Genomic DNA, 26,352 nt, shown 5'->3' with positions numbered 1-26,352 from the left:
AATGCAAGTTAATATAATAATTTTATTAATTTTTTAGATGAACCAAAAAAGAAAAAAGTTCTAAAATTCCCTTCGAACTACATTGCAGACAGTCAAAATGTATCTCAATTATCAAGCCAGCCGATTAATACATCATTGAAAATTACTAAGCTAGGTTTGTCATTTATGTATACATATAATACAACATACAGATTGTTCCCAAATTAAATAATTCGGGAGCATGTAGCGGATTGAAGAACTAATGCAAAAAGTTCTGTAGAGATTTGTTTATGTTTGCTTCGTTTTGGAAAAAATTACAAAAACAATTTGAAAATTTAGATACGTTGCCTTTATATGTTATCCCTTTCAAATAACTTATATTATTATTATTATTATTATTATTATTACCTATTTATTATTTCAAATATTACTTGAATTCTAATTCCCTTCTAATTAAATTTAAATTGAAGTTTAGAAAATAATATTAAATTAAATTTTTTATTTTAGAAATTTGCATACTATATTAATATCATCAAGATAAATAAATACATTTATTAAATAAAAAAAAAAAATATATTGCACACATCCGGGAGCGAACCCGGATCTTACGATTGTGAAGCAAGTACCTAACGCACGCAGCCGACTGCACTGGTTGCGAGAACAGTTACCGGGAAGGCTCATATGGCGCATCGCGGTATGGCCAATTTTTACAAATTTATTATTTCGAAACTAAGGCCTATTCGATGAAACGCCGGGAGACGTAAACTTTTTTTTCGTCTCCAGAATAACTAAAAAAATTGAGATCAAAATCCCAGGGTCTCTCACCTGGTCCTCTCCTTGTTAGTAAAATAGAAAAGGTATTGGTTATAGCTGGATTTCGGTGCTAATATTTTATTATGCAATTTTATGTACATCTTCAAGATTAAACTGCACATCGAATAAATTTGAACATTTAAAAATTTATAACTAGAATGAGAACAATATCACGATATTATCACTTTGATTGGAGGTATTACTTTTTGCAACAAATTCTTTACTTGCAACATTTTAAATAAGAGGAAATTTTATTAAATGCTTGTGTTACGTCCAGAATTCTCGAAATAAGTCTCTTGGGTCGACTTGCAGGTAGAAACTTATGGAAATGATTTGAGTGAGACGGGAAGAACGGAACAGGCCTAATCTCGCGCACACATGTTTCCGGGCGAGTGCGACGAGTCGAATGCGTCAGGTGAGTTAGAATGTAGGTCAGGTGTCGAGAATGACGGCCTAGGACTCTCATTCAAACTCTTGCATTCGTGTAGTCCTTATTTTGCGTAAACGAATTAAATCGCTTTTACGCGGGATCGGACCAAGTGCAATTTTATCGGAGCGGGAATTAGAGGTGATTGAAATAAACGAAAATGATTACAATTAAAGATTACAATTTATTTTAACATAATAAAAGAAATAAACGATTACAATGATAGGTGATGATTAAAATAATAATAATTAATTCGTGAATAACATTTTTGTTTGCAGAGAACATGTGCGATAAAAAAAAGAAAAATCTTGTGATAGATTTGAGAAATCTTAACAGAAAATGCAATTATAAACTTAAATTTTAATCGGTTACATTTGAGATTCACGAGATATAAATGTGCGTGTGTGGGTGTGTGATCAGGGAATTTTTAGTTATTTAGGTAGTTCTTGAGCCGAGTCGAAGATTTCTTCCAATTCATTGGCTACGATTTGCTCTATTGGGGTTTCGTTTACAATATTTTCTATTTCTTCGGGAATAAATAGTGAGAAAAAACGTTGGTTTTCTACGTGAGGTTCAGGGGAGTAAGAGGGGGAAGGACGACGACAGGGGGAAAGAGAGAATGATTCGGCGGACGGATTTGAGACTGGTGGAGATGAATCGGTCGGTTCGTCGGAAGTTCTTAAATTAGTTAGAGCGCTAGGCAAAACAGAATTTTCTCCTCGCAGATTTAATTTTTCGGAGATAACGATGCCCTAAGCTTTCGGACCTTTCTATTTCGACGATTCCGACAGTTCTTAATGGCTCTTCGAGACTAATGTTCAGGGACTCAATTACGCACTAGAATGAATTTAAGAATTAAGGCTACGTTCTGTCTTTCTAATAAAGGGAAATAAAATCTAGATCGTAACTACTTGACAGGAAGGAAAAGAAAGAGTTTTAATTATGAGAAGAAGGGAATTCTTTGTTTCTGATGGAAGCAAAGAGAGTTGCGGATTCAATCGAAAGAGCTCGATTGTATCCTGCAGAAAGTAAAGAGAGTTGCGGATTCAATCGAAAGAGGATTCGATTGTATCCTGCGGGAAGTAAAAGAATTGCGGATTCAATCAAAAGAGAGTTCAATTGTATCCTGCAGGAAGTAAAAGAATTACGGATTCAATCGAAAGAGAGTTCGATTGTATCCTGCGAGAAGTAAAAGAATTGCGGATTCAATCGAAAGAGAATTCGATTGTATCCTGCGGAAAGTAAAGAGAATTGCGGATTCAATCGAAAGAGAATTCAATTGTATCCTGCGGAAAGTAAAGAGAGTTGCGGATTCAATCAAAAAAGAATTCGATTGTATCCTGCAGGAAGTAAAAGAATTGCGGATTCAATTGAAAAAGAATTCGATTGTATCCTGCGGAAGGAAAGAAAGGGTAGTGAAATAATACTGGGTATATAAGTATTTTAAAAAATATAATAAAAATCTTACTTGAGAGAGAAGGTAGTCTTATAGAGAGTAAAAATAATGGATGGTTTAGACTTACTGTAGGTTGAAATTTATGAAGGTGCGAATGATTTGGTGTTTGGCGGAGCGGATTCAGCTTACAACGACGGACGGCTGGTCGACGGTTGGCACTCAGAGTGTTCGGAAGTTGTAGAAGAACTTGTTGACTTAATTTTCACAGCGCCGCGTCAAATTTAAGTATGATGAATACGAATCCGCACGTCACAAACTCGGACATATAATGTCACGGAATGTGCGCCGGATCGAACTGGAGTGAATTATGAATCGCGAACAACGAATGGCGAAAAAATGACCGAAATGCTCAGGAGCTCCTTCTTTTTATACCCGATTCTGCCTATGGTTCCTATGGGATTTTAATCCGCAGATGTACTGTCTCTTATTGTTGCTCGCGCGTTCTCAGCGCGTTCGATTTCTAATCTGTTTTTTCATCTGAGTAATCCATCCTGTCGGTTAGGTTCCTTAGAAGATCGTTACCTATTAATTGCGCGACAAGTGTTTCGATGGGGTCAATCATCTGCGTTTCAACGCTTGCCTCCGCCAAAACCGGCACGTGTCAAGCGTAGACTCGATCGGACAATCTTAGCTTATTTGCGCGGTTAAGATAGACCATCTGTTCGCGATTTTCGGTTGCTTGGCCGCATCGATTTCGAAAGAAAAGAATTGTTACTCCGCAGGACGTAACACTTGCTATCATTATTATCTAATTATCAATTTAATCTTTTGGTACTATTCTTCTCGTTTTTAACCTATCACTGTATCAAGACCTAACATTTGTTTGGCGCGCATTTTGAGATATGTAACAATATATGTAAAATCATATATAATATAATATATTAAATAACAAATATATAAATAGGACTAAGAGCCAGCTATGATCAATAGATTTACCTTATACTAGGTATAGTCACATCAGTTTTATTCTTTATTGTTATTATTAGTAATTTATTTTATTTGCATTTCGGTTACATTTTTCCAGGTTAATTTTTTATTATTTACTTTTATATATTTTGTTGTATAGAAAAATGCCGCAAAAATTACTTGCTCAAATATGAGAAAATTCAACGGAAACTCAACCATATCATTCAATTACTAGAAAATGAAAATAATCAACAAAATGAAATAGACGAAGACGATGTATCGTTGTTACCAAATTTTCCCCTCACTACAGTGGTACAAATAGAAATGTTCAATAACAGATTGGAGGCTATTAATGTTCGGCAACAATTTGTAAGTATCTTGTCATACAAAAATTAAAGGGCTTATGATAACAGTCAGTTAACGTTAATAGATTAAATTGATAGAAAATAATTAAATTATTAAGTATCAAAACATGAAACAAATATATTACATTACATTACATTATATTAATTACAATTATTGATTCAAGTGTGAAGTTTCTTATAACGGGCAAATAAATATATTTTTTCCATTACTTTCACTCTTAAGGTAAAAGTATAAATAATGGAAAAAGAAATTTTTAACTATTACATTGTAATTTCCTACTTAAATCAATAATTTATTATAAATATTATTAATGTAATGTAATATAAATTTCTTATGTTGATTACTTAATGTAAACAAAATTGTTAATTTATATTAATGCAATTTATTTAATTAATAAAGGTAATTAGAAAAAGAATAAATTGAAAAAATTGTGCAATCAAATAATGTATGTATTATATAATAAAAAATATTGCTTTATTTGTTACAGATGAAAAAAAATGGCGCATTTTGGTGGAGATACTGTACCAAAATTTGTGAATAACATAATGTTGGAAACTATATGGGCTATGAAGTTGCACAAGCTTACACGTGGACAGGCCAAAAAAAGAGGTTATCATTAAAAAAATCGAAACTGTCTGACACAATAATTGGTATATAATTTTAACATTTTTTGTAATCTTTGTAGTTGCACTGAATTGCATTTAAACAAACTTTTCTGTAACATTGAATACAATTTCAGATGAAAATTTTTGTAGAACTACTTTATGTCATTTTAACATGTATTTTAACAAGATTCATTTATTATGTTTGCAGCAATTGTTTTGAAGAAAAAGGATACCACAATCACTGAAGAAGAAGCATGTATACAAGAATTGCGACGATCTGGCGACAGGAAGAGAAGATTGTTAAACAAGTAAATATATTGTGAGTTTTGCATTTGTTACTATAAAATTGCTAAATTCTATCATAGAATACTTTATGGACTTTAACCAAATTATGTTCATTGTAAATTATAATTTGCAACTGCTTCAATATCTATATGTGTAATCAGTAGACATCTGTTATATTTATTATTATGAGAAACTCATGCAAAACTGACAATAGTATAGGAGAGAAAAATACATAAAAAGATTATATATATAATCGTTGAATTGTTTGTTTTAAAACTATAAATTTTATGTAATATTAAGATATATAAAACATTGATATTTTGTACCGAATAACATTAATATTTTGCACTGAATTTATTAAATAATATAAACAAATAACTTTTGTTCTTTCTTTCACTGTTACTATTATTATATCCACTTACATTTGTACATTTACTATCAAATTTCTATTTTCATAATGACATTTGTCAAAAATTTAATTTTATTATTTTCAATGTATAATATAAAAAAGGTAAAAAAAAGCGCCTATGTGTGTTGCGCGCAATTTATTTTGAAATTGTGTAATCTAATAAAAAGGATATACATTTATAAAAAAAAAAATGTGTGAAATCTTTTAAAGTGCGCTTATTATAAAAAGAATATACTTTTTCTACAAAATTAAAGTAGTCGTATTTGTATTTTCTTTGAAAAACATTCCTATTCTAACCCAACTGGTAGTATCAATTTTTATACAAAACCCACGTGGTACTATCTCTGTATTGTTATTGAAAAATCTTCGTATTTTAAAAATTCAAGTGATAGCATCTTTAATTCTCATTGAAAAATTTTATTCTAACCCAAGTATTTCCTTAAATATTGTGTAATTTAATTCAACCTAAATGCATTTTTCCAAAAAATCTTTTAAACATTCAAAGTACTATTTTTGTATTTCCATTGAAAAATCTTTTAATTTTAACCCAAGTGGTTGTATTTAATTTTAATAAGTTTCAATGGAATATATAACATTTAATTTAAAAGATTAAAGAGGAAACGGTACAAAATGAGAAAATTTTATTGAAATAAAAATTTTTGATGTACAAAGACATGGCGCTGCTAGAAAAAGCAGAAAAGACGTAAGAAAGAACGCAATAAATGTAACACTTGTAAGATATGCGTTATAAAAAAAATTTGCAAAATAAGTTTTAGCTTCTTTAACATTTAAGTAATTCTTATTGTAAGTTAAACTTAAGATACCACTTGAATTTTACTTAAAAAAATAAAAATTCTGTTAAAATATAAATTATTGAGGTTAAATTAGATTACAAAATTTTAATATATTATTTATTTTCGATTAAATTCCACTTGGTTTGGAAGATTTTCAATGACAATACAGAGATAGTAGCAATTAGGTTTTGTACAGAAATTATTCAATTCTTCTCATTGTTTTTCCTATCTAGCAGCGCCATGTTTTTGTACATCAAAAAATTTTTATTTCAATAAAATTTTCTCATTTTGTACCGTTTCCTCTTTAATCTTTTAAATTAAATGTTATATATTCCATTGAAACTTATTAAAATTAAATACAACCACTTGGGTTAAAATTGAAAGATTTTTCAATGGAAATACAAAAATAGTACTTTGATTGTTTAAAAGATTTTTTGGAAAAATGCATTTAGGTTGAATTAAATTACACAATATTTAAGGAAATACTTGGGTTAGAATAAAATTTTTCAATGAGAATTAAAGATGCTATCACTTGAATTTTTAAAATACGAAGATTTTTCAATAACAATACAGAGATAGTACCACGTGGGTTTTGTATAAAAATTGAAGATACTACCAGTTGGGTTAGAATAGGAATGTTTTTCAAAGAAAATACAAATACGACTACTTTAATTTTGTAGAAAAAGTATAATCTTTTTATAATAAGCGCACTTTAAAAGATTTCACACATTTTTTTTTTTTATAAATGTATATCATTTTTATTAGATTACACAATTTCAAAATAAATTGCGCGCAACACACATAGGCGCTTTTTTTTACCTTTTTTTTGAAAAGGTAATTTATTTGTACTGATTTTCTTTACTTGAAAAATTATACGAAAAAATTTTATTAATTTGAATAATTTCACCATTATTAAGTTATACGATATTATTAGATAAAGTATTAGTAATAATTATTCCCTTCCATGTGACACATGTAAATGTATTTTTAATATATGATTTTCTAAATCAACAATTTTGGTTTTTACATAATCTGTTACTGGTACAATTCGTTGAATTTTAATATCAGCATTTAAATTAATTTCTCTTAAACGATTTGCAACTTGACTTAAAGGATTGTTTGGAGTACGAACTAGTTTTTTTAAAATCATCAAAAAATTTTTGAATGAAAACGCCGAAATTGAAGTCAGTGAACAACAGTGAGTTACATCATCTGCTATATGAATCAAGTTATGAAAATTAATATCTACTTTGTACATTGGGATCATAAAATCTCGGCAATAAACGAAAAAATAATATTAACAACTTTTTTTACATTTTCTACATTTGATACCGCTAAATTATCATTGCGTAATAGTCGACATGCTACGTACAGTAGACAAAAATGCTTATATTTATCATTAGGCAGAACGTAACGAAGTACTAATGCACTACTATACAAAAGAAAAAAACGAAATTGTGTAGATTTCCAATTTTTCAAATCCATAATATCATAAACTTTTCTTTGAAATTCTACAGGAATTTGACTAGAAAAATTGCGAAGTAATTTATATAATACCAAACGATTTCGTGGATCAATTCCACCCATCTTGCGACCACCATACACAATATTGTTTAATAAAGTTTTTGTAACTCCTAGAAATAAAAGATGCATTGAATCTAAAACAACTGATTTTATCGGATCAAATTCTGGAATTTTCAATAATAGAGAGATTTCATTATTCAGATGATGCTCAAGTTGTTTACGGGTTTCAAATGATTGTTTACTGCGTTTTTTACAAGTAATGCTTGCATAAATGCGTTTATTCTTAAAAACGGTTTGGCCTTTTACTGTACAACGTTCGCATGCGTAAAAACCAACGTGAGACTTTACACATTTAATAAACGCTCTAGCCGGTGTATCACATACAAAACCTAATACTTTAATACTGTATGATTTATTTTCTACTGTAATTTTATTGGCCATTAAACTTAATAATTCTGTTATAAAATCATCTAGAAGTTCCGTTGGTGATTTTGGTTTAGAGTCACCATGATATACATATAGCCACAACTTGAGGTTTGACAATATATTTTTTATTATGTAACATGATTAATATAGGCCAAAATTGTTGTTTGGAACTTTTATAAATTTGTACACCGTCAATATTAAATAAAATTTTAATAAAGTCTTCCACATATATTTCGGAATTTATCATCAATTTAACAACTTTTTCCAAATCGAAATAAACATAAGTACCAAAAGATCCATTAGCTCCTAACATAAACTTGACATTATTTGTTGCCTTTTTAATTTGCAGAAATGTTGTAGCTGTCTGTGAAAATTCATTGTGTTCAGTTTTCAAAATACATAGTAATTCAGATAACATTTTGTTATTTAAAGTTGAAATATGTTTCATAGACCAATTACGTATTTTTTTTTTTTAAAGAAATATTTTTGTTTAATTCTTCAAATGTAGACTGCACTTTGTCTGTCTCATGGTTTGTTTCATATGAACTTTCTTCGCTTGATGAAGATGATTTAACTTCACTGTTAAAAATTTTACAAAATTTTTAAATCTATAATTCCAGAGATTATAATTATTTTATATACCCCGATTTGACTATATTTATTAAATAATATCACAGGTCTACAAAATTAGTGTTGGGGGGGAGGGGGTTCTTCGAACTTTGAATGATGTTTCTATAGAATTTTGATGCGCTGAAAACGACTACGTCGTTCTTTTTTCTCCATCACTCTCCATTTTTTAAATGATCGCAAAAGTTTTTTCTAATTTTACTTCTTTATGAAATTTTTTTAGTTAAAGAAAAAATGATAGCGCGGTCAGCTTTACGGCATTGTATTGTGGTAACATTTTTGCGTAAAATGCTGTAAAGCTGACCTCGCTTTCATTTTTTCTTTAGCCAAAAAAAATTCATAAATAAGTCAAGTTCGAAAAAGCTGTTTTAGCGAATATTTAAAAAATGGAGGATGGTTGAAAAAAAAACGAACCACGTAGTCGTTTTCAGCGCATCAAGATCCTATAAAAACATCATGCATTGTTCAAAGAACAAGACCCCGCTAATTTTGTAGACCTTTGTATTATATGGTGAATATAATGTATAGAAAACGGAAGCTCTTGTAATACCGAAAGAAATATATATATATATATATATATATATATATATATATATATACATACATATGTATATATTAAATAATATATTGGTTAATACTGTATTATAATTTGTTATAATTTTCAATATTGATACCATTATCACGCAATATTTGTACAATTTGTCTATTGAAATGTATGAAAAAAAATAAAAAAAAATGATTTATAAATAATGATTAATTTGATATGACATCTACAATTATTTTTATATTTGGAAGTCTAAGAGCAACAAGTTTTTTTACATTAAATTTTTTTATTTCTATTACTTTTTAAATACCTTTCATGTTCAATTAATGAGATGTTATCATTTTCTTGAAGTAATAACTCAGATACAGATGTAACATCATTTTGTGTGATATTTTTTGGCAATTGGTTTCCTTGATTATCAAGGTTAGATGGTAACTATTTCAAAAGTTATAAGTTAAACAATAAAATTAAGAGGTTAATATCTAATGTTGACAACTTTTTAACTTAACTAATTATTTTGCAAGTCATTACCTCTAATTTAGTTAAATAAGTCTGTAACGACCCGTCTTTTTCCGCGCACGGGGCGGTGCGTGACTGCGGACGGACCAGGACGCGGAGGGAGGTCGCCAAGAGAACTAGACTGGTATTGCTTTAGGTGGTAAATACAAGTAGTGCGTTTATTTTGTGCTGACTATATACAGGTGGAGTGGCTTGGCCACGACGCTCGGACGGACGGATGACGGTGACGCTCGGACGGACCCAACAAAACTTAACGGCTACGCGCGGACGGACGGACGAGAAAACGGAGCGCGCGGACGTAACGAACGGTATTTACCAATGTCTGGATCGCGCTATTGTCGCGGCTGAGTTCGCGGAATTCCGGCCTCGAGTTTTCCGGGAACTCGGAGCCGGTGTTGACGCGCGCAGACCGTGGCCTTGCTGAAGGCCGTGGCCACGGCCGTAAGTGACGCGCGCTCGGTGCGAGTGTACGCGGAGCGGGGATTCCCGTCGCGAGCGGTTAATACCGCGATGTTCGGCGGTGGTGATCGACTCACGCCAAGAGCCCTTGGTAGAGGCGCGGAACTCCACACCCCAGGCCGTGAGTCGATACCGTAGTAAGGACGGCGGATCGGGAATCGCCGACCAGGATCTCCTGGTGGAGCCCAAGATGTACTTGAGCCCGTTTTTATCGGCGGTATCGGGATTAGCGGAAGGCTCTTGCCAAGACTGCTTGGCGGAAGCTAAGGCTCTTAACTCCCAAGTGAGCGCTAGGTTGGGCTTCTTCTGGATCGGAGAGTGGACGGAGAAGAAGACCGCTCGACTCTCGGAGCGGCGGCGCTTATATACCCGAATCTCGAGAGCAGGGACGGTGCGGGGGTACGGAACGGTACGGAATCGGTGGGGGTCTCCCTGCCGCTCGAGATCGGTCCGGCGGTCGCCACTCCGGTCGAGCGCGTGCGCGCGGAGATCTGCCACGCAGATCTCACGTGCGGATGCGTCAACGCGCGCTACGCCGGTGTTAGAGTATATTTTCGGCGCTATGCGCCGTGTTTCTGCTGTCCGGCGGTTGTTCGGCCGGACAGCCCGGAACGATGGACGGTCCGAGGGGGGAGCGGAAAGGCGGTTTGTTACACCACCCCCCCCTTTGAGTAGGCCTGAATTCAGAGGCCTAATTCATCTTATTTCTCCGGCCGTGCGTAGGACTTTTCCTTGCACGACCGGAGCCGGCCGTTACGGTCGAACCGCAGATGCCAGCGGCGGTTGCCAAGTCGCGGCTTGTATTCGCGGCTGGTGTGCACCGCGAAGTGGGGGACCTCGACGATGATCCCCGGTTCCACTTCTACGGCGACCGGTGGCGGTGGCGTGGGTCCGGTGGCGCGTAGCGGTGCCGGTGTCGGTGGCGGTGGCGGCGGCGGCTCGGTGGCGAGGCGTGGCGGCGGACGGGGTGGCTCCAGCATGAGCCAGGCCCGTTTCTCCTGAGTTCGTCGGTCGGAGGGCTGTATCAGGCGGCCTCGGCGTACCCCGACGGTGGCAACGGGTCGTCGGTGGCTGGTGGTAGCCATGGGGGTGTCCCCCTGTGCCGGTGGCGGTGTTGACCTTGGCGGTGGCTCCATTCCGGGCCGTGCCGGGTCGTACGGCTCCGGAGCTTCGCCTAGCAGCTCGGCGATCTCGGCGAGGATACCGTCGTGCTCCATATCTCTTCTGAGAATGAGCCGATCGGTTCCTGGTATCCGCGCTCGAATTCCGGCTACCGGTGCGCGCGCTGGTCGTAGGAATTTGCCCACGTGCCGTGGCCGTGCTCTCGTGTTGCTTCTGCCGGAGCGTCGCTCGGCTCGCCGGCCGAGTCACGAGCGCGCCGCATGCCGCGTCGTCGTCGTCGTCGTTGGTGTCCGACTCGGTTTCTTCGGTCGGAGCGGGGGCCGGCTTGAGGTCCTGGACATGGACGTGCCGGTACCACTTGCCCCCCGCGCTTCGGAGGTCGTATATTACCGGCGAGATGATGCGGCGTACCTCGAGTGGCCCTATATACTTCGGCGCGAGTTTCGCGTTGAACGCATCCGCACGACGGGAGAGGGGGTGGTCTCGCTTCCACACCCAATCTCCCCGCTTCGGTCGCCATTCCCGCCGACGCAGATTATAATATTGTTGCTGCCGTTGGAACGCACGGGCCAGCTGGATGCGGACGAGCGCGTACGTCTCACGTAGTCGGCGCTGCAACGCGTGCGGTCGTTGCGGAGGGCCGGCTGGTGCGCGTTCCTCCGGCCGTCGTAACTCGCGGCCGTGGTTCAGGAACGCCGGCGTATGCCCCGTTGCGTCGTGAGTCGCGGTGTTGTACGCGAACTGCAATTCGGCGAGGCGTTCGTCCCACTTGCGGTGGTCGCGATGTAGGTACTGACGGATCATAGTTTTGACGGTTCGGTTTGTGCGCTCGACCGGATTGCAGTGCGGGGCGTACGCCGGCGTGAGACGGTGGCGGATTTGAAGCGCACGCAGCAGGTCGGTCAGGGTCGCGGAGCGGAGCTGGGTCCCGTTATCTGACCAAATTTCCTCGGGGCAGCCGTGCCGCAGGATGACGGCTTTGGTCAGTGCGGTAGCGACATTCGCGGCGGTAGCGCGTCGAAGCGCTCGCATTTCCAGCCACTTCGTGAACCGGTCCTGCATTGTCAACAGCCATGTATGCCCCTGGCTTGACCGCGGAAGCGGCCCTACCAGGTCGATCGTTACCTGTTGCCATGGCTGTGACACGTCGGTCGGGTGGAGCAATCCGGCCGGTCGCCGTTGCTCTGGTTTATGCGCTAGGCAGGTTCGGCACTGCCGTACGTAGCGCGAGATCTCGCGGAACATTCCCGGCCAGTAGAAGTGGCGGGCAATGCGAGCGATCGTTTTCGCGGTGCCGAGATGTCCGGCGGTCGGTGCGTCGTGGTACCGCTGGAGGAGTTCGGCTCGGTTTTCGCGCGGCACGCACTCCTTCCACTGCGCGTCGTTCGGCGCGTCCGTGAAGTCCAGCGTGTGGAGCACGTGCCGGTAGAGGCGACCGTCCGCGATGCGGAAGTCGGGGGCGGCGTCGGGAGTGGTGGAAGTGATGTCCCACCACTTTCGGTACCACGCGCAAGCTGTGTTCGCGGCGGCGTTAACGGCCGTTCGCCGTGAGAGCGCGTCCGCAACCTTATTCAGCGACCCCTTCCGGTATTGCACCTCGAAGTCGAATTGTCGTAGTTCGAAGGCCCATCGGCCCAAACGTCCGGTCGGTGAGTCTAGCTTTTGCAGCCACCGGAGTGACTGATGGTCGGTGACTACCTTGAAGCGGTAACCCTCAAGGTAGTCTCGCATTCGGCGGATCCCCCAGAGTACGGCGAGACATTCGAGCTCGGTCGCGCTATAGTTGCGCTCTGCGTTGTTGAGCGTTCGGCTCGCGTACGCGATGACGCGCTCGCCCTCAGGGAAGTACTGGGTGAGCACGGCACCCAGTCCGGTCGTGCTTGCGTCCGTTTGCAGCACGAACTGTCGCTCGAAATCCGGGCAGGCTAGCACGGGTGCGGACGTGAGGGTCGTTTTCAAGGCCTCGAAGGCCGCCTGCTCGTGGTTCCCCCATGACCAGCGGGCATTTTTTCGTGTGAGCGCGGTGAGCGGGGCGGCGACGGTCGCGAAGTCTCGGATAAAACGGCGGTACCAGGACGCGAGGCCTAGGAACTGTCGTATCTGCCGCACGCTCTGCGGCTCGGGCCAGTTCGCGATAGCCTCCGTCTTCTCCGGATCGGTCCGGATTCCGTCGCGGTCGACCACGTGGCCGAGATACTTCAGCCGCTCCGTGCAAAAACGGCACTTCTCGGTGTTCGGTCGGAGTCGCGCTTCGCGTAGCCGGCGGAAAACCTCTCGCAGCGTGGCGAGGTGCTCGTCGAACGTTCGGGTGACGACGATGATGTCGTCCAAGTAGACGAAAACCCGCGGTTCTAGTTCGGGCCCGAGGACATCGTCGAGCAGACGCTGGAAGGTAGCCGGCGCGGAGTGAAGCCCAAACGGCATCACTTTAAATTGCATTAACCCCCGACCCGGCACGGTAAAAGCGGTAACGGGTCGGCTTGCCGGGGCCAGGGGTATCTGCCAGTAGCCGCTCATTAAGTCGATCGTCGAGAGGTACCGCGCGCCTCTCAATTTGTCGAGCGTGGCGGGTATCTGAGGTAACGGGTAGGCGTCGCGTTCCGTCACCTCGTTTACGCGGCGGAAATCTATACAGAACCGCGGTTTTCCGTCTTTCTTGCGCACGATGACGATCGGCGAGCTCCACGCGCTGCGAGACGGCTCTATGACTCCGGCGCGTATCATCTCGTCGACCTCGTGGTCGATGATCGCCTGCATTGCCGGATTTCGGGGACGGTAGCGCTGCTTGATCGGCGGATGGTTCTTAACGCGGATCACGTGTTCCGCGCGGTCGGTCGGTCCACGCACTCGGTCGAACTTTGGCAGTTCCTCGGCGAGGAAAGCCTGCAAGCGTGCGTCTTCCGCGGGTTCGGTGCTGGCGACGGTTGTCGGACGGACGGCGTCTCGCGGCGGGCGGTCTTCCTCCCGGTGCAGTGGCGGCGGAGGAATCGTGATCCGGGCTCGTGCCATGACATCGACGCCGATCAACATGTCGACGTCGAGTCCGGGTAGCACGCGGAATTCGTGGCGGAACGAGCGCGCCGGGAATACAACCGGCAGCACGAGGCACGTCTCGACCGGCGTGCTGGAGCCGTCCGCGAGGTAGATCCGGCCTGTGACGGGTATTGTCGTGTACCCCTTCCCGTGGAGGCGTTCGGCGGCGTCGGTGCTCACAAATGAGCCTTCGGAGCCTGAGTCGAGCAAGGCCGTGAGCGTGGTATCCCCGACGGGGACGTCGATGTGCGGTCGCGGATTGTACCTTATTCGGAGGACCGGGGAGCGGTCTCGGTGCCCCCGGCCCTGGCGGCGTTTCCCGGCGGCGGATGGCAATCGCGGGTATAGACGTCGTCTTTCCCGCACTGGGAACAAAATTTGCGGGCCGCGCGGCGGCATTCGAACCGCGTGTGACCGCGCTGCTTACACCGCCAGCAGCACGTGTCCTTGTCGTAGGCGGTGGCAGCCGAATTCGCGGGCGGCTTCGACGCGGGTTGCCGTTCGCGGCATTGCGAGCTAATGTGCTCGAATTCTTCGGCTCGCCGTAGCAACTCGGTGTTCCGGTGAATGTCGTCGCGGCGGACGTATAGCTTATACCGGGGGTGCATATTGTCGTAGAGGAGGTCGAGCTGATCCTCCTCTCCGAAACCCCCGGCGCGACGCATCATTGTGAGTACGTCGGTTGCGTATTTGCGGTAGGGCTCCTCCGGAGCCTGCGTTCGGGCTTGAATGTCCCGCCGGAGTTGAGCAAAGTAACGGCGCGGCAGGTAGTACTCTCGGAATTCTCCGAGGAACTCCTGCCATGTCCCCCACGCGGTGCGGTTGTTGCGATACCAGAGGAGTGCGTCTCCCCGTAGCATCTCCGGCAGTCCGCGGAGGAGCAACGCGTCGTCGTAGCCGTATTCGGCTCGTAGCTCGTCGACGCGTTCCAGGAAGGACACCGGGTCCTTCCCGTCGAAGTGACATCCCCATTTACGGATCTGGTTCATCACTTTCGCGGGGGAGTCTCTTTCGGTCGAGGCGGTCGGTTCCGGTACGGTAACGTTAAGTGCGGGTGGATCGGCCATGACTCCGGCCGGCGCGTGTTCGGGGTGCAATACTAGAAATTCGCTGAGTCGGCGGCGAAGCTCGTTGACGTTTCCGTCAGTGGCGAGATCGGCGTGCTGTAATTGTCGGAGCAGTTCGGCGCGGTCGATACGGTATATCCAGCTCCGCGGCATCGGATCGGTACGGGTCTAGTTCTCCGCGGTCGGAACGTAAACGGTCCCTGTTCGGGCGCCATGTAACGACCCGTCTTTTTCCGCGCACGGGGCGGTGCGTGACTGCGGACGGACCAGGACGCGGAGGGAGGTCGCCAAGAGAACTAGACTTGTATCGCTTTAGGTGGTAAATACAATAGTGCGTTTATTTTGTGTTGACTATATACAGGTGGAGTGGCTTGGCCACGACGCGCGGACGGACGGATGACGGTGACGCTCGGACGGACCCAACAAAACTTAACGGCTACGCGCGGACGGACGGACGAGAAAACGGAGCGCGCGGACGTAACGAACGGTATTTACAATGTCTGGATCGCGCTATTGTCGCGGCTGAGTTCGCGGAATTCCGGCCTCGAGTTTTCCGGGAACTCGGAGCCGGTGTTGACGCGCGCAGACCGTGGCCTTGCTGAAGGCCGTGGCCACGGCCGTAAGTGACGCGCGTTCGGTGCGAGTGTACGCGGAGCGGGGATTCCCGTCGCGAGTGGTTAATACCGCGATGTTCGGCCGTGGTGATCGACTCACGCCAAGAGCCCTTGGTAGAGGCGCGGAACTCCACACCCCAGGCCGTGAGTCGATACCGTAGTAAGGACGGCGGATCGGGAATCGCCGACCAGGATCTCCTGGTGGAGCCCAAGATGTACTTGAGCCCGTTTTTATCGGCGGTATCGGGATTAGCGGAAGGCTCTTGCCAAGACTGCTTGGCGGAAGCTAAGGCTCTTAACTCCCAAGTGAGCGCTAGGTTGGGCTTCTTCTGGATCGGAGAGTGGACGGAGAAGAAGACCGCTCGACTCTCGGAGCGGCGGCGCTTATATACCCGAATCTCGAGAGCAGGGACGGTGCGGGGGTACGGAACGGTACGGAATCGGTGGGGGTCTCCCTGCCGCTCGAGATCGGTCCGGCGGTCGCCACTCCGGTCGAGCGCGTGCGCGCGGAGATCTGCCACGCAGATCTCACGTGCGGATGCGTCAACGCGCGCTACGCCGGTGTTAGAGTATATTTTCGGCGCTATGCGCCGTGTTTCTGCTGTCCGGCGGTTGTTCGGCCGGACAGCCCGGAACGATGGACGGTCCGAGGGGGGAGCGGAAAGGCGGTTTGTTACAAGTCACCCGATTGATAGCCGTTTCATTATCATCAAATGATGACAGAGATGAAGGAGATGGTACATTTAATTGTTTTTTTAGCTCTCGACATTTTTTAGTATTATAATATTTTCTTTTCAACATTTCTTCTTTAAATAAAGATTAAATTCCGTCACTATTTATACAACAAACCTCAAAATTTAAAAAAAAGCTCGAAAATAAATAAATGAATAAACGCACAATCGATCCTTGGCAAGAAGACGTAAAAGTTAATCTTTATCAAGAACTCTAAAAAAAACTAAAATAGTTAATTTAGGAAATAATACATCAAAAAATACATTTACAAGTACCACAAGGAAGGAAATGATTATTACTAATACTTTCCCTAATAACATCGTTATTACAACTTAAAAATAGTGAAATTATTCAAATTGATAAAATTGTTTCATATAATTTTTTAAACAAAGAACATTGAATTAAACTATCCCAAAAAAGATGCTTTTACGTATCCTTATAAATCATCTGACATCGGCTTATCGCAAGTAGTAGTATAATTATATTATTAAATATTTACTTACGGTATATCTTTATATTTTATGTAAAGGGTGTCCTAAAAAGCTCGGATTCTCTCTTAAGAGCGGATTCTTTAGATTCTCTAAGAAAAAAATTTTAATACAAAAATGTCGAGGGCATAATGGTTTTTAAATTATTCGCCTTTAAAGTTTACAAATCACAGAGCTGACATTTCGCGCGCTCAAGCATGGTGACATGACAAGGTATCACAAGGGTATCTTTTGACATTGAAGTTGTTATATAAATAGGTATTTATATTTTTATTAAGAAATTGTTTCTATAGGAAATATATTTTTACATTAAATACGCGTAATTAATGTTTTTTTATGTACATACAAATATGTTTTATACAGAAATAATTTCTATTATTTTTTATATATAAAATGTACAGTTTTGATACTGATATGCGACATATTACTTTCGCCGATTTCAATACTGATGTAATAACAAAAATCTACTAGAAATGTACTGGTTCAGTACTGATATTCGACATATTCCTTTAAACAACTTTTGTATAGGCTCAGTGTTGTAAATATAACAGGAATGTACAGTTTCGGTACTAATACCTGACATATTACTTTCGCCGATTTTAGTATTGATATAATAACAAAAATTTATTGGAAATGTACTGGTTCAGTACTGATATTCGACATATTTTTTTAACCAACTTTTGTATAGGTTCGGTGTTGTAAATATAACGGCAATGTACAGTTTCGATACTGATATCCGACATATTACTTTCGCCGATTTCAGTACTGATGTAATAACAAAAATGTATTGGAAATGTACTGGTTCAGTACTGATATTCAACATATTCCTTTTGTCAATTTTTGTATTGATATATTATTGAAATCTTACCAGCAATATGCTGAACCAGTACTACTATTCTGTATTAATCTACATAATGGGCTAGTACAATATCATTAATTTTTTAATGTTGGTCCAGTATAAGACCAGTACTGAAATATGAATCTCAATTTTCGATACAGAATCGCTACCTCGCCATTATTCAATACTGGTTCAATGTATTCTATTCCTACTTGGGTAAATTGTTAATCAATTTAATTATTAATTTGATGCTTATACGCATCTCTACCTTGTACTCCCCCTAATCCTGAAAAACTAAAGAAATTTTGTTAAAGCTGTGTTTTAAGTCCGGCGAAATTGAAGCAATTAGTAGGCAAATTACTGGCACTTTGTTGACTGGATAGATGTGTTGAGAAACGTAAAAAAGATCAAATTGGTTCTATTTTTGCAGATTTAGAGTGAAAGAAGATTAATACGAGTTTTCTACAGTCAAGATGTTTGCTCAGTTTGAAAGTGTCAACGGTCCTATGACGCGGGAATCCGCGATCGGAAATGAAGTATCGCTACCATATGTCGATAATGATATTGTCATTACGGGTATATCAGGTAATTGTTGATTATGGCACGACTTGCCGGATCTCTATGAGAGCGTAACGTATCAACCAAATAAACACTTTTCCCAGGTCGTCTGCCTGAATCAGCTAATATCGACGAATTAAAAAAAAATTTAATGAACGAAATAGATATGGTGACGGATGACGAGCGCCGTTGGCCAAGGGGCCTATATGGGCTACAGCCAGATTTGCCAAAATCAAGGACCTCAGCAGCTTTGATGCAGCTTTTTTTGGAATACATCCCAAGCAGGCACATGTAATGGATCCGCAGCTTCGTTTATTGTTAGAAGCCACGTATGAAGCGATAATTGACGCTGGCATCAATCCCACGACTGTGAGAGGATCGCGTACCGGCGTTTTTGTTGGTATCTCTTCCTCAGAATCGGATGAATTCTGGATGCGAGATGCAGAGACTATAAATGGTTTGTACATTATAAAAAATGGTGCCAAATATTTTCTGTCAATTATTTTAATTTTTTTTTATGTACCGCAAAGCAAAGTATTTGTTCAAGTTTCATTTAAACGTAAGAAAATTAAGAAATTATAACATTTATGGATTCTAAATATCTAAAATTTTTTTTAAAATAGGAAAGTAATTGTGATAGTACAGATGCATCATTTCACACCCAGAAAAGTTTCTTCAAAAAAGTTTTGTTTAAATCAAAGAAATTTGTTATGGTTAAAGAAAAGTGTAGCATTGCTATACAGTTAAAGAAAAATTTCTTTGATTTGAAGAAATTTCTTGATTCTTTTTTTTATTAGATTTTTTATTAGATTTTTTAAAGAAATAGTTTGGTTATGCAATGCAAATCTTTTTTTAATGAAAGAAATATATTAAAATAATCACAATTACGTTATTTCATACATTTATGTCAATATTTTCTTTGAATTAAAAACTGATTTGTTTAAATTAAACAAATAAATTAAACAAATAATTTACATATTTACTATTCAAAAAACCAATGATGTCACTTCTTGAAATCAAATAAACTTTTATTTTCATTAATGATACTTATATTTTAACTTTAAAAAATCTAATTAAAGAAACAATTTTTTAAACACAATTTAAACACACTTTTTCTCTGATTGTATGTGTAAATAATTGTTTGTATTTTAATATTTATTATAAATATATTACTGCGTTAGAAAAATGACACAATTTGCTAAAAATAAATCGAGACATTTGCATTTGTTTTTAGGATACAATCTGCTCGGCAGTTCCAGATCTATGTTTGCCAACAGAGTTTCGTATTCTTTTGATTTTACTGGACCAAGTTACTCGTTAGATACCGCTTGTTCTTCATCATTATACGCTACACATAATGCTGTAAATGCAATACGAGCTGGCGAATGCTATGCTGCAATCGTGGGTGGACTGAATCTCGTGCTAAAACCCAACTATTCCTTACAAGGATTAAAATTAAACATGCTGTCTCAGGATGGCAAATGCAAAACGTTCGACGTTTCAGCTAACGGTTACGTGAGGACTGAGGCGGTTGTGGCGATGTATTTGTAGAAAGCAAAAGATGCACGTCGAGTGTACGCGACGGTCATTCGAACAAAAACAAATACCAATGGCTACAAATTCCAGGGTATTACATATCCCAATGATGAAATGCAGAATCAATTAATGCAAGACATTTATACTGAAGCAGGAATTAATCCCGCGGATGTGAGTTACGTGGAGGCTCACGGTACCGGTACAAAAGTAGGAGACAAAGTGGAGGTATCTGCTATTGAGAAACTGTTCTGCAAAGATCGGAAGACTCCCTTGCTAATTAGCTCAGTCAAATCCAATATGGGTCACTCGGAATCGGCCAGTGGATTATACTCTATTGCCAAAGTACTAATCGCGATGGAAGCAGGCGTGATACCCGGCAATTTGAACTTTAAAAAACCAAATCCAGATATTCCAGCCTTGAAAGAGGGACGCATTCGAGTAGTCGACAAGGCCACACCATGGAACGGTGGTCTCATAGGTATTAATTCATTTGGCTCCGGTGGTACAAACGCACATATAATTCTTCGCAACAATCCAAAACCAAAACCATCATTGCTATTGAACATCGCCGAATCATTGCCGAAATTGGTTGTTGTATCAGGTCGGACAAAGGAAGCGGTGCAGGCCTTACTAGATAAAGCAAAAAGCATCGTAATGACGATGAATTTCTCTTATTGTTAAGAATGATTCATAATAATAATATTTCCGGCCATGAGATTCGCGGCTACGAGATATTTAACATCGATAGTACACGTGAAATGAATGAAATAACGAGCTCTCAAGAGAGACGTTCAATTTGGTTTGTATTTTCCGGTATGGGCACGCAATGGGCGGGCATGGGTCATCAATTGTTTGGCATTGAAATTTTTCAACGTAGTTTGCGACGATGCGCGGACGCGTTGGCACCCAATGGCATCGACCTCATGAATATCATCATGAACGCCACGGACGAGAGAATGTACTAAATTCTTTCGTGACTATCACATCTATGCAGGTCGCTTTCGTGGATATTTTAACGTCGATAGGTATATCGCCGGACGGTATAATCGGACACTCCATTGGAGAATTGGGTTGTGCTTATGCTGACGGTGCGTTTACACTAGAGCAAACTGTCTTAGCGGCTTACTCTGGAGGCAAGGCGATTATGGACTCCAAGTTAGAACCGGGCGTTATGGCGGCAGTTGGTTTGAGTTGGGAGGAGATCAGAAAAATGTGCCCACCCGATATCGTTCCAGCTTGTCACAACGCCGCGGACTCGATCACTATTTCCGGTCCGCCTGAATCTATGCAAAAATTTGCAGAAACGCTCAAGAGCAAAGATATCTTCGTAAAGATGGTGAAAAGTTCCGGCTACGTCTTCCACAGCAAATATATCGCCTCGGCCGGGCCTAAGCTACGCGCTTCGCTCGACAAAATCATCCCGAATCTAAAGCAAAGATCAGCCAGATGGATTTCCAGTTCCATACCCGAGTCTGCATGAGGCAGTCCGCTCGCGCAATCTAGCTCGTCTGCGTATCACGTAAATAATTTGCTTTCTCCTGTGCTCTTACGAAGCGATCGCGCATATTCCAGAGAACGCGATAACAATAGAAATTGCACCACATTGTTTGCTACAGGCAATTTTACGCAGATCGTTACCACCAACGATGTCAAATATCAGCCTTCATAAACGAGATCATTCGGACAACCTGGCCTTTTTGCTGTCTAATGTGGGTAAGCTGTATAATGCTGGTGCGCAACCTAATATTTTCAAATTATATCCGTCGATAAGTTTTCCGGTCGGTCGAGGAACACCAATGATCGGGCCTCTAGTCAAGTGGGATCATTCCACCGCGTGGGATGTGGCTTCTTTCAATCAAATATCGAGCCACTCGGGAGAATGTATCGTCAAGATAGATCTGTCGAAAGAAACGGACGCGTCCTTTTCCCAGCTACTGGTTATATTCTGTTAGTATGGAAAACTTTGGCGAAACTGCGTGGCACCGATTTTGAAAGATTGCCGGTGGTATTCGAGAACGTGCGCTTTCAGCGAGCCATTATTATGCCAAAGGAGGGAATGGTGAAATTTTCGATAACCATCTTTGAGGGAACGGGCGATTTTGAAATCTGTGAGGCCGGTACAATAGTCGTCAGTGGAAACGTCCACGCATCCAAGGCTATCGAGAAAGATCAACTGAAGCTGCCGCCACCACCATCGCCTACTGACAACGAGATTTTGCCATTGAACGCCAAAGACATTTATAAGGAATTGAGATTGCGCGGGTACGAGTATCGCGATATCTTTCAAGGAATCAAATCTTGCGATAACTACGGCGTTGCTGGTCAATTGTACTGGTTCAATCAATGGATTCCGTACATAGACACTATGCTTCAGTTCAGCATAATGTCCACTAGCCATAGAGTAATGTATTTACCGACGCGTCTCCAATACGCGGCGATCGATCCCATTCTTCATAAACGACTGGTGGAAGAATTACCAGAAAATGGTGGATTACCGGTGTATCACTATAAGGACATCGATATTGTTAAGTCGGGTGGTATCGAGCTCAGAGGATTAAAATTTTCTTTGGCACCTCGACGACAGCAGACTCAAGCCGATCCTAAATATGAACAATACACTTTTGTGCCCTATGAAAATTCGCAAAATCTAGTAAAGGATCCAAAGAGAGGAAAAATACACGCACTCACTGTCCTTTTGCAAATTATGTGTGAGAACATGATAGCATTGAAACTGAAAACCATGGAGATTGCGGGCGAACGAGCAGCGGAAGCTCTTTTGGCGCCGCTTATATTTGACATTTTTAATGGTGAACTAGGCTCACCTATCGTAAGTGATTTTAATACATTGTTTCGTGTCATTCAAAATAAAATAATTTTTAATTTAAAATTTCTAGTGTTTCCTCGTGTATATAATATCAAAGATGAACGAAAAATCTAGAAATAATTAGAGATGAAAAATCTATGATTGTGCTGATTATGATGATGCTTATATTCATAAAAATTATTTTATTTTATTACACTGTTTACTTATTCCTTATATTTGTATGCACAGCTTTAAAATGCATATAAACTTGTAAATGAAATAAGGCATATTCGAATTGACTTCATAATTTGTTTCTATTTGTAATTGCTTCTTATCAAGAGCAATACTTTCCTCTTCATCACTTAAAATTACTATAAAATCATTTGATTTTTTTCAGATTAATTTACAAGTAATCGCAGTTTCTGCCAACAATTACATAGAGAGTTTGAGTCAAATGAACATGAAAGTAAACGTTGTAACGCGAGACGTGAAGTCTGCACCTCCCGCTCAGGATATGCACCTCGTCATAGCAGCGGATATTTTGTCGAATCAGTCTGACATTATTCTCAAAAATTTGGTCACTAGTTTAAAAACTGGTGGTTTCATTCTTCTGGAGGAGATCGCTGTACAACAACTAGATTTGAAGATTGCGTTGAAGGAAACTAATCTAACGTTGGTCGGGAAACAAACCGATCCGGTAGGAAAAACATACTTGCTGCTAAAGAAACGGGAAGAAAGGAAAGAACCGATGGTCATACAAATCACAGAGAACAATCTCTCGTGGCTGGAGGATGTAAAAACAGCATTAAAGAAATCTGATGCGAGGGTCAAGAAGTGCTCCTTGTATCCCAGGACGAAGAAACGCTTGGTAAGATAGAAAAAAATTCATTTCTTTTTATTTGCTCTGCAATCCTAAGGATCGGAATAAAATCAAAGTAAACGGATCAAAATCTTGTCTTTTTATTCATAGACTTAGTCGGACTCATGACTTGCATACGGCGCGAGACAGGTGGTGCAAATGCGCGCTATGTCTTCATCTAAGACAAGAGAGCTCCCAAATTTGGCTTATCCGTACGGTTTTACGTAGAACAATTAAACAAAGGATTGATGGCCAATGTGCTAAAAGAAGGACAATGGGGCAGTTATTGACACGTACAATTAGATGTAACTTTCAAGCAGATACATTATGTGTATGCAAATACGTTGAGGAGAGGAGACCTTATCAGCTTGAAATGGATCGAAAGGCCACTAAATTATCAAAAATTTCCTAATAAGATGAAGGTCCTCATTATCTAAATTTTTAATCAATTTTCAATAAATATTACGTTGAAACTTACCTGAAGTTTAATGAAGAATAATATACGTCGCAAAGTTTCTTATCAGGAAATTTTTGATAATTTAGTGGCCCTTCGATCCATTTCAAGCTGTTAAGGTCTCCTCTCCTCAACGTATTTGCATACACATGATGTATCTGCTTGAAAGTTTCATCTAATTGTACGTGTCGATAAGTTATCAATAAGTTGTCGATAAGTTATCGACACGTACAATTAGATGAAACTTTCAAGCAGATACATCATGTGTATGCAAATACGTTGAGGAGAGGAGACCTTAGCAGCTTGAAATGAATCAAAGGACCACTAAATTATCAAAAATTTCCTGATAAGAAACTTTGCGACGTATATTATTCTACATTAAACTTCAGATAAGTTTCAACGTAATATTTATTGAAAATTGATTGAAAATTTAGATAATGAGGACCTTCATCTTATTAGGAAATTTTTGATAATTTAGTGGCCTTTCGATCCATTTCCAGCTGCTAAGGTCTCCTCTCCTCAATCATCGTACTTTTCAAATTAAAAAAGTTAAACGTAAGTGCATACTTTTACAAGTTAAAAATAATACGTATTGCGTACAATTATTACATACTTAATATTAATGCATAAAAATATTGTAACAATTATATTATCATAATAAAAATATTATAATAATTATATTTACTACGACATATCTTTATACTTTATGTAAAAGGTGTCTCAAAAAGCTCGAATCCTCTCTTAAGAGCGGATTCTTTGAAACATTCTATAAGAAAAAAATTCTAATACAAAAATGTTGAAGGCATAATGGTTTTCAAATTATTCGCGATTAAAGTTTACGAAGTACAGAGCTGACATTTCGCGCGCTCAGGCATGGTGACATGACGAGGACCACAAGAAACCGCTATACACGTAAGAGATGATTTCATCTCTTGATACTGTATAATGGACGCAACTGATATTTTCTAAAGTCATCTATTTATATTACCTAAATGTGTGTAAAGTTTCATTAAAATCGGGGTGTGACATTTCGAGAGGTTCCCTTATTAGTAATATTTTAAATAGATTTTAATTGAAACATTTCTTAAATAATTCTAAAAAATTTCGTGTCATATGGGCAGTGGAAAAAAATTTAATGGCAGCAAAAATCAATAAATTTAAATGTCAGTCGAGCCTTATCAACGAGCTATCGTTATGAAAACAGACGATATAAAGTAAATATTCCGAAATTGAGAAGAAAATATATTTATTTGTGATATTTACGAGTTAAATATTTTGTGTAGAAATAATAATGAACAGTTCCTCATATCTGTAAGTACATTTATATTTGGTTACTGTGTTTTTATAAATGACTTTAGTAATGCAAGAAACGATCAATTCACATGGAGTTTGTTTCGTAAAAAAAATGCAAATAATAGTTGATACAGATTACCCACCTTTTACAATAATTTTATGAATTGGTTGTTTCTTGCGTGGCCAAATAAAGGTTAATTATTAAGTAATTAATAACTAATATAGAACCGAATTAGATGACAATGCTATGCATATTATCGTGTGGTTTTATAATATTCGGCGTAAAGATGAAAAATCATGTATAGACCTAGTACCAAGAGAGTGATTAATAAAAATTAAACGTTCATGGTACTGCAAATATTCATCAAAATCTGAATATGACAAAGTACAGGAGTGAAGTAAAGAACGAAAAGTTCCTAAATCAACGTGGAAATATTATCCAATTAAATTAATAAAGGAAACTAGTAAGTATAGAGGCTAGTGCAGAATTAATACAACTTTAAAGTATATATATATATATACGATTAAATTATGTATCTGACCTTGCTTTAGAATATGAGTATTATGCATACGAGCATCTACCGTATCGTTTTTATATAATTCACATGACACGTACTCTTCCATAGCTTTCATGAAAAACGAATTGTTCAAAGTTGACAATTGTTATATTATATTTTTTTCAATATCGGCATCGTGTTCTTGTAATGATATTTTATTATCTATTTGCAGCGCAATGTCTGTCCTCCACTGACACACTATTTAAATATTTCTGATCATAATTTATTTTGTAGCTCAATGTTCAATGCAATCCTTATG

At 40.1% G+C, this 26,352-nt stretch overlaps 2 pseudogenes; both read left to right on the top strand.

Annotated features, from left to right (window-relative positions):
* The first annotated feature begins 632 nt into the window (after positions 1-632).
* Positions 633-5,055, top strand: LOC120359879 (annotated as a pseudogene).
* A 13,371-nt stretch (positions 5,056-18,426) lies between these two features.
* On the top strand, positions 18,427-24,823 carry LOC120359880 (annotated as a pseudogene).
* Positions 24,824-26,352: the final 1,529 nt, after the last annotated feature.

The sequence above is a fragment of the Solenopsis invicta genome, unplaced genomic scaffold, assembly GCF_016802725.1.
Source record: "Solenopsis invicta isolate M01_SB unplaced genomic scaffold, UNIL_Sinv_3.0 scaffold_255, whole genome shotgun sequence".
NCBI lineage: Eukaryota > Metazoa > Arthropoda > Insecta > Hymenoptera > Formicidae > Solenopsis > Solenopsis invicta.
The sequence above is the reverse complement of the archived record's forward strand: the minus strand, read 5'-3'. Positions and strand labels throughout refer to the sequence as shown.